Source organism: Henckelia pumila, chromosome 3 (genome assembly GCF_033568475.1).
Source record: "Henckelia pumila isolate YLH828 chromosome 3, ASM3356847v2, whole genome shotgun sequence".
Lineage (NCBI taxonomy): Eukaryota > Viridiplantae > Streptophyta > Magnoliopsida > Lamiales > Gesneriaceae > Henckelia > Henckelia pumila.
The window spans coordinates 48,411,660-48,421,483 of NC_133122.1; positions in this window are offsets into that span (position 1 = coordinate 48,411,660).

Below are 9,824 nucleotides of genomic sequence, written 5' to 3' on the forward strand. Positions count from 1 at the left end.
ATTAAAATATGATACAGTCGAGTTAATAAAGAAATCGGTCGGGAAATGGTTGATAATTCCTGGTAAGTAATACAGTCGAGATTCATAAATTCATCAGTCGATATATGAAGCAAATCGGTCGGCACATAGTCGAGATTCGTCCAACGTAATGCAGTAGAGATTCATATCAACGTGCTAAGTAATATAGTCGACATTCATTACAACATAAGTCGAGATATGAAACAAAATATTCGAAAATGGTCGAAATCTACTATGACTGTACTACTGTTTCCCTAGGAATGGACAAACATATGAAAATAGAAAAACCTAGGTTTCTCGATGACTTACAGTAACGTTTTCCTCTGCCATTGATGCAATGCTGTATGTCGAGAACGAAAGAGGTTACGGGGAGTAAAGGAGCTACGACGACGACGAAGGAGGGCTTCAACGGCCGTTCAATAGGGTTTCGTTCCGACGCTTACGTTAAAAATTGAAAAGCAGACAGAGGGAAAATTGAAATTGCAGTAAACCAGTTAATTACATCAGTCGAGAAATCATTTACCGAGTCGACGAGTGTTAAAATGGTTTGTATCTCATTTTGAATTTTTTTTATTCAACTTAAGATTTTTACTTAAGGGTAAAATTATCTTTTTCATTCTGAGATCTATTTGCTCAAATAAAAACAAGACGGGGTCCATATCCCTCATTTTCCCGCAATCAAGGCCTAAATACTTAATTGAATATGTGGAGAGGCCTATTTTTCTAAATCTTCCCCTTTCTTTAACTTCCATCACTTAGTAAAAAAAAATAAGAAATTCACCTTATCAGCTAGCGATCCTCTTTCTTCTTCAACCAAGAGGCCGCCGATTTGCATCTCCAGCCATCCACCGCCGCCGCTCGCCGCTCGCCGCTCGCCAACACCATAATTCAAAATCCCAAGGTCTGAATCCTTCTGTTTTGGTATCAATTTGGGTTTTACATATTTTGGTATCAATTGATGTTAACAATTTTTTATTCCCGTGACCCACCCATCATTAATAAATTCGTCTCCCCCTTTCTCAAGATCTCAAATGCTAATCCATTTAGGGCTTCTGAAGATGTTGAAGGCATCGGTGTTGGCCTTGCCGGTCCCGAGCCCAAGAATCCCTTCTCCATATTCGTTTCCATTTCAACACCAAGCCTCGAAACCGTACCACCCAATGGAATCCATCAATTTCATCAAAGGCTGCGACAAAGTAATCCCACCAAAGGAAGACCAGCGTAACAGCCAACTGATCAGTAATCGCCTCCGCAGAATCATCGCCATCTCCTCCACGATTTTCCTCACCATAGTCATCGTTTCATGTTGCGTGTTTTTCGCTCGCAAGCGCACGATGTCAAGTTATAATATAGGAATTTAAGTCCAGATTGATCCCATGGAGAATGAATAAATGATGTTATATCAAATATTTGCAACTAATATAATCCTAATCCTATGTAGAGCTACGAAATTGTTTGATTTTTTTTAAAACTTAAATTTCGCAAGAAACAAAACTAAAAAAAACCACGAGTTCACGAGAGAAAAATTCAAAAAGCGATGAATGCTAGAGGTTCGACTTCACTTGACTGTCCACCACAATTTATTTCTAATGATTATTCAATTATCAATTCTTCTAGTTTATTAGCCAAGAATCCCTATTATTTTCTACTACCTCTCTCGAGTGTCAAGCAGAAATTCGTACTCAATAACAAACTCAATATCTCTATCAAAGTTCAATTATTAAATACGGTAAATAGCACGAGAATTCTTCTAAAGACTTCTATGGAGTTATATGTCTCTCGAACAATATAAACACCAAAGATATATTTCCATATATCGTATTCAAAATCTCCTCTCTCGAGTGATAGATTCTAAATAAAATATCATTCAATCTAAAATATCATTCAATCTATGGCTAGTAAATTGAAAACATTAAAATCAGGAAAACACAAATAAACTTTGCGAAGAATTCAAATATATAAATCAAAATATCTCAATCATGGTTTCCAGTCAAGATCCGTCTACCTCTAGACTAAGAAATTAGTTCATAACGTAATTCAAAATCAAATAAGACATGTTCTTCAAATAATCCATAAAACTAGAAAACAGAGTTCAAAGGAAAACTAGAACGAATTAGAATGAAGCTTCTCCGTCGCCGGATGCCGCCGTCTTCTGTCTTCGTCTCAAATTCTCAAGCTCTTGTGCACTTCAAAACTCTCAATAGCCGTCTCTATGCTCTGAAAACTCTCTAAACCCTCTTCTCCTTCAGAAATAAGTCCTAAAATTCCTTTTAAAACTCGATTAAAAACTTTCCAAAATTCTGGACACTGCGCAGCGCTGGAGCGCTAATAAGTAGGAGCTGGGGCGCTCAAGTTTCGTATTTTATTTTTCAATGATGGACGTCTAGCGCTGGAGCGCTCAAAAGACGGTGCTGGGGCACTCTGGACATGAATTTACGGGCGCTGGAGCGCTGGAAAACTAGAGCTGGGGCGCTACTTGTTCTTCCATTTCACCATCTGCGCAGCATTTTTGTAAAAATTATAACTTAAGCTCTAGCCATCGGATCGAGCTGAAATTTTGAAAGCAACTTTAAAATATCCTAAATTCAATTTGAATGGTGGAGATTGGATTTGGTTATCTGTAACATTCCCAGTAATTTTCTGAAGTTTGTTGTCCCGTAATTCGGCTTTCCGCTTCTTCTTGCTACTTTTCTTCAAGGATTGCAACTCACAAAAACAACAACAAATACGTATAATATTCACTTGATACATCACAAAATCCAAGTCAAATCATATATAAATTAAGTGCATAAAATGCACTTATCATTTCACTCATAGTCCCTCTGGTCCACGATTCCACCATGGAATAATTTGCCGAGGTTAAAAGATCGTTTTTTTAATTGAGCTCTTTTGGAGGCATTTAAAGTTGTTGTGGCTTTGGCCTTGATTGTGAATAATTGAGTCATGGGACCTCGAAATAGAAGCATGCAGCTAAATGAGACCCTTTATTTTTGTTTTTGCAGTTGTTGAAAACTTTTCCGATTTCATCAAAGTATTTGAGAAGTATTTCCGGGTTTATATTTTCATGAACTAGATTTAGAATATTTTATTTTCACCAGTTTTATTTTAATTGAGCTCTTTTGGAGGCATTTAAAGTTGTTGTGGCTTTGGCCTTGATTGTGAATAATCGAATCATGGGACCTGGAAATAGAAGCATGCAACTGAATGAGACCCTTTATTTTTGTTTTTGCAGTTGTTGAAAACTTTTCCGGTTTCATCAAAGTATTTGAGAAGTATTTCCGGGTTCATATTTTCATGAACTAGATTTAGAATATTTTATTTTCACCAGTTTTTTCTTGTGCCCAAATTGTGTTCTGTATGAATGAGAGGTCGTGCTACTAGAGTTGAAAGAAGTTGCAAATATATTGTTGGTGCTGTAACACCAGTACTTTTAATACGTAAATTCGCATGCATAATTAGGGATTTTATGTATTTAGAATTTTAGATTATGGGTTAAATAATTATGTGAAATTATTTATGCATGATTTAAGTTATTTTAAGTATTTAACCCATAATTAGTGATTTTTCATGAATTATTGGTATTTGAATTATTTTATCGCGTTGACGGGACCGTAGACGGACGAGATGACAACTTTCTATCCAAATTATTTTATGAGTCTTTTTAGAGCCCAAAAATATTATTTTGAGTTTTATTTCCTCAATATTTTTAGTATTTAATTTTATATAATTTTAGGAGTCCGTTTTTATTCAAAATAAGCCAAAATAGTGACTTTTAATTATTTTTAAAATTCCCTTAATTATGTATTTCGGGATTTTTAAATTTATTATCAGATTTTAATTGTTAGTTAGAGTTTTTTTAAGTTATATATTTTAAATTAAAAACCCTTATTAATATATTTTAATTATCCTAAAACCTATTTTAATTAAAAACTTAAACCTAAACCTATCCTACCCAAACCCTTCAACCGATCACTCAGCCGCCTCCATCAGTTTCTCACCCCCATCTCCATTGTGTTCTTCAAGTTCTTCAGCCTCCATAGCTCGATTTTGAAGCTTCCAAGTCGGTTGTCATCGCCCCGTCGTCCCGGAATCGTTCTACGCACTCCTTTCTCTTCAAACTACGGTGCAAGGCATGATTCTTTCCCTATTTTCGTGCCTATCAGATATTATAGTGTGTGTATTGTGTATGCATCAAAAACTTTCAAGAATTTTCAGAAAAATTTCGGCTTTCATGAAGTTTATGACTCGTAGTGTGATTTTGATTGTCATGCCATGTTTCTTAGCCATGGTTGCGTCTAGGCTGCTGGTCAAGGTCCCTAGAAGGTATAAGGTGAGTCTAGGCTCGATTGGCTCGGATGGTTCAAGCCAAAAGTGCCTAGAATTGAAGCTGGTTCGATCGGGCTCCCTTGGTGCGCAGATTAGGGTTTTGAGAAGGGGGGGCTCGGTGATGAGGTCTAGGCTGCATGGGGCTGGGGCCATGGGATGGTTCGAACCGCCCAGACGTGGGTTACGTCTGGGCGGCGGGGCTCTGGCCAGGGGCGGCCGGAGCAGGGCTGCAGCAGCCCTAGAAGGGCTGCTGCTCACGGCCGCGGGCTGCAGGGAAGAGGGGTGGTTCGGGTTTAGGGTTTCAGGGTGGTTTCGGGTCGGGTCTTGGGTCCGAGTCGGGTCTGGTAGTAAGTGGGTTAAGTTAGTTGGGTCCGGGTCCGGGTTAAGTTAGTTGGGCTCGGGTATTTTATTTTTAAGTTAATTAATGAATTTAAGAGTTTAATTGGGCTAATTAGATTAATTTAATTAATGGGCTTCACTTAAGTTATTATTTGGGCTTAATTAATTTAATTAAGTTAGTCCACTAAATTTTATGGGCTTTAGGGCCCATGAAAATTAGCGGGCCAGTCTTTGGGCTTTTGGGCCCATTGGGCCAGATTAAGTTGTTATTGGGCCTTGAATGTTTTAATGGGCTTTAATTATTTAATTGGGCTTAAAATAATTTTTATTGGGCTTAAGTATGTTATTGGGCCAGTCTCAATGTTAATGGGCCAGATTTAAGTAAATGGGCTTGAGTGTTAGGGCCAGCAGTCCAGTACAATCCATGAGAAATTGCATGTGTCCTGAATATATATTTAATTATTTTTATGCATTGAAGATTATTTTTATATTTATATGTTAGTATGAAATTAAATTAAATATATATGAAGGACACACATTTTATTTAAGTGCATGCATTCATTAAATAATTTTATGCATGATTTAATGTTTAAGGTTGAGAAAAAGAAAATATTTTATGTTGGAAGTTGAAGTAGTGTGACAATTTGAGGGGGATTCGTCCCCATATGTGAACTATTGAAGGGCAGTTTGCTGCCAATTTAAGAGGTGATTCGTCACCGCCACGTACGTTGGTTTCCACGCTGATCAGTATTTGATGTATGATTTAAGGTTACACTATGGATACAACCATGCAATGTTAGAAAATAATTTTCTCAACAATGTTTATGTATTATGTATGATTATGATATTTAAGTTAATTTAAGTTATGTTATGTCATGATGTTATTTTAAGCATGCTCATTCATGTATATGTTATGTATTAGTATTAAAGTGATTTAAATTATTTTAAATCCTTGTTATGTTAGCATGTTGGGCTTCTAGGCTCACTACACTGGTATGGTGCAGGTGAGTACGTAGAGGATGTAGTACCCACCGGAGGCGAGGACGTATGAGCAGACTGGCAGTGATCCCCGTGACCGTGATAGATGTCTGAGTCACATTGCATGTTTTGAATACTTCAGCATGTTATACATTTTAATTATTTTCAGTGTTGTGGTTGGGAATATTTTATTTAAATATTTTCAGTGCATGCAAACTTTAATCATTTTATTTATGCAGTATTTTAATTTAATATTTGACTCAGATATTTATTTTATTAAAGAATGCATTTTTATTTGAGTTATTTATTTATCTATTTATTTTTAAATCTTTTTATTTTGTGCATATATGTATGGGCATATATGTACATATTTTATTTAGTAAGTATAAAAAAAAAAAAATTCCGCATATTTATTTATTAATTTTAGAGTTAGGGTCGTTTCAGGTGCCTTGTCAAGTAAGCTTGTTTCTTAATAAGCTCTTGAATTTGCTATGCGTTAAACGTGCTGGCAGAATTTGATCTGGAGAAGTCATCTGGTGATTCTTAAGTGCAAAATGCCAAGTCATGTTGGGTTGTTATCTTGTGAGAGAGTAACATTATTATTAAAAATGGCTTGATTAAACCTACTTGTAGAATGATGAGTATGGTTCTAACAACTAGATGCTCAATAACTATAAATATGAATGTCCTTTTGCTTAATGGCTTCTTGTTTTTTTGGATTCTATTTTACCTAGTACATTTTTCCTTCCTCTTTTCTTGCAATATGTGAGCATGCATATTCATTGCCTCAAAATTAAGATCCAAATAGTGAGGGAAGGGGTGTATTGCAGTTCAAGACGGGTTTAATGTCTGTCAAAAAGCTATCTATAAAGAGGAATGTTACTAATGCAACATTCATGCCCTCATTTAATGTTTTCCATGTCACAAAATGGATAGTTTGATCATTGATCATAGTGATTTACTTATGCTCCTGCAATGTATGGATGTTTGAGAAACTACTAGGACTTTAATTTTGAAAAATTTATGGCTTGTGACAGGCATGCTAGCTGCACAAAAGAGCTATTGATTTTAACATCTTTATAAACTTGTATTGGTGCAGATTTATTTTATTTCTTTTTTTAAAGAATATATATTTTTTAATATACTTGTATGTTGTATTCTCCTTTTCGTGCTATTTATTAAATCTTTTAGCAATAGCTACCAAAGCGGGAAAGTAGAAGCATAGACAGAAATCAGGACATTGCCCTTTTAAGGGAATTTTACAAACACTACAGAGTACAGAGAGAAGCATAATGTGGACAAGCTGCGAGAAGAGGGAGATGAAGTTGCGAGAATCTAGTTTCTTTAGTGGTAACCTTGGAGAGTATGTGTTCTTAAACAAGGTCCTTTTTTTATAGTCGCTATAGATGTTTGTTTTGTGGTAGGATTTCAGGTCTTGTTTCCTCTGCTGTTTTCAACTTAGGCATCATGCTTACTTTTTTCTTAAGCACTTTTCTCTCTTTGTACTATGCAGTCTGCACACAATTGGATTTAGTAAAAAATCGTTTGTTAGTTTTATATGTTTTGGCTATATTTTAATTTTTTTCTTGACAGTTGTCTTCTACACGTATCAGGTTGGAACGTAAAACACTGAAAAGGGAACGAGTTTTGGCAACTCTTAAAGTTCTTGGAAATGTTCTAGACCAGCTGAGAAATGAGGTTTCTCCTGTAGAAGCTGACAGATTAATTCCTGAGGAGGTTTGCCCATCTCTTAAAATATTTATTGTTTGTGATCCTACCAGCATATGAATATCAACAGAAGATAGTTCTATCTTTTTTTATTAGCATGATGTTTTTATACATGTCATACAACGTAACTATATCATGCATACTTAAATGAGTGCACTTGAGTTGTGTATTAGTTTCTTTGTCTGGGATTATGATGTTACCTCCTATTATAGTCCTTTCGTATATGTTTTTATTGTTATAGTTTTTTTCAATTAATGAGATACATAAATTATCTTGGTGAAGCCCATAAAATACTGTGATTTGGCTGAGTGACTGGATAACATATCTTTCTAGTTTATTTCAATAAAAAATTTGTGATATTTTAATCTGACTTGCTTGATATTCTGTAGATACTGCTTAACATGTAACTGCTTGGTTAATATTTTTTGCTCAACTTCATTTTTATCAGTGAAGTAGTCTACCTCAATGTTTTACTCAATGAAGAATAACTTATTTCTGCTATATATTTAGAAAGAGATCTTTGTAGTTTATCACTTTGTTAGTTTGTTATACCAGATGCATGTTGCTAAATTTTCTTATAATTTTTTAAGCCCTTAGATCCAATGGCATTTTTTTAATTTCATATAATTATTATCACAAATGTCAAATTAATCTCTAATATCCATCTGTGTCTATAGATACCATACATCAAACTTGAGGATTCTTGAATACCTACTTTGGGATTCCAAATATTTAATACCATAAACTGCATTCATAATTTCGAAATTTCATTGAATTTCAGCTTTGCTAGTATTTTTTTTGTTCATATAAAAATTATATAAAACATAGTTACATTTGACTAGAAAGAGCATCACTTAGTAATCGAATTAAAATTTTAAACTTCATTTATCCATTATGATCTCTATTTTTGTGCTTTCATTTTATTTTTAAATTTAAATTGATTTGAAACAAAAATTAATACAAATATAATAAATAATATTCATATTTTAAATCATATGCAACTCATTTTATTTTCAAATTTAAAATGATTTTGAAACAAATATATAATATATATACAATAAATAATATTCAAAATTTTAATCACACACGCATCGCGTGTGCAAGCGCGACTAGTAATTTATTGTTGTACATATTAGATGTTGTTGTCTCTTTCAATTTTATAATTGGGTTTTTTTTTTCATTTATATCCAAGAAAAACATGTTAAATGAGAGTCATAATCTCAATTCACAAAGATGATTCATTTCTAAATATTAGATAAAAACATAATAAGAAAGTAAAATGTAATCATTCCTTCGATTGAATTAAGCTTTTATTGTATTTGTTTTTTTTATTTTGCAGCAATAAGTGGACATAACTTTGTTTTTTGTCCAAATCGATGAGTACGTTTTCAGGATATTTGGGTAAATAAACCCGGTCAAGTAATAATTTTTTTAAAAAAAAATGGCCAAATGAAATACACTTGGGGAGGTTATTTTCTTAAAAAAAAACAGTTGACCGAGGTTTTTTAAAAAATTACCCCGTAAGTTTTTCAATTAGAAAAAACTATTACAACTTACAAGTAATTTAACAAAATCCAAAATAAGATGAAATAAGAAAAGAAAACATATCATAGAAGAAAAAAAATCATAGTTACGAAACCAAATTAAAAAACAGAACCAAAATTTGATGTTAAAAAAAACAAAAAATTTATCAAATTTGGTTTTAAAACAATGAGATTATCAGTTACATACCAAAAACCACAAACCTTAAAATCACTTAAATATATATATATATATATATATATATATAAATCGATCAAGATGTTGTGTATTGAAGTTAAGTAAAATAATAAATTTATGAAATTAAAAAATCAATCGCATTTTATTGTTTTGAATAAAAGATTGTAGTTTTTCAAAAAAAAAAAAAATTGTAAGAGAGCTTAAAATAAAAAGTGCAAATGTTTCAAAAAAATTTTAAAAAAATGATAAAAGGGTGTTAAATTAAATGTGCCAAAGTGAGTAATATATAATAAAAATAAAATTATTATTAAAAAGAAAAAGTGAGTGATCGTATTAGAGTAGTTAAAACGGGTCAGCGAGCCCGAATCGGCCCATAACTCGTCGCAACCCACAATTATGTTGGGCGGGACAAGTCGACATTTTTTAGGTGGGTTGATAAAATACCAATACAATCACCTATTCGTGATGACATGCAAGAAGGGTGGCTTTTTTAAATAATTAATCTAAAAATAAAAATAAATTCTAAAAATATACCATGTTATAAAATTTTATGAAATGTCCTGGATTTGGCTGGTTTTTGCCATGCATGGTTGGCAGGGTGGCAGATTCCAATTTTTTTTTAATTTGAAATTATTAAATAAATAAATAAATAAATATTAGTCAATATATTTAATTAACAAATCAAGTATTTTGAAGTTCAATAAAATAATTATCAT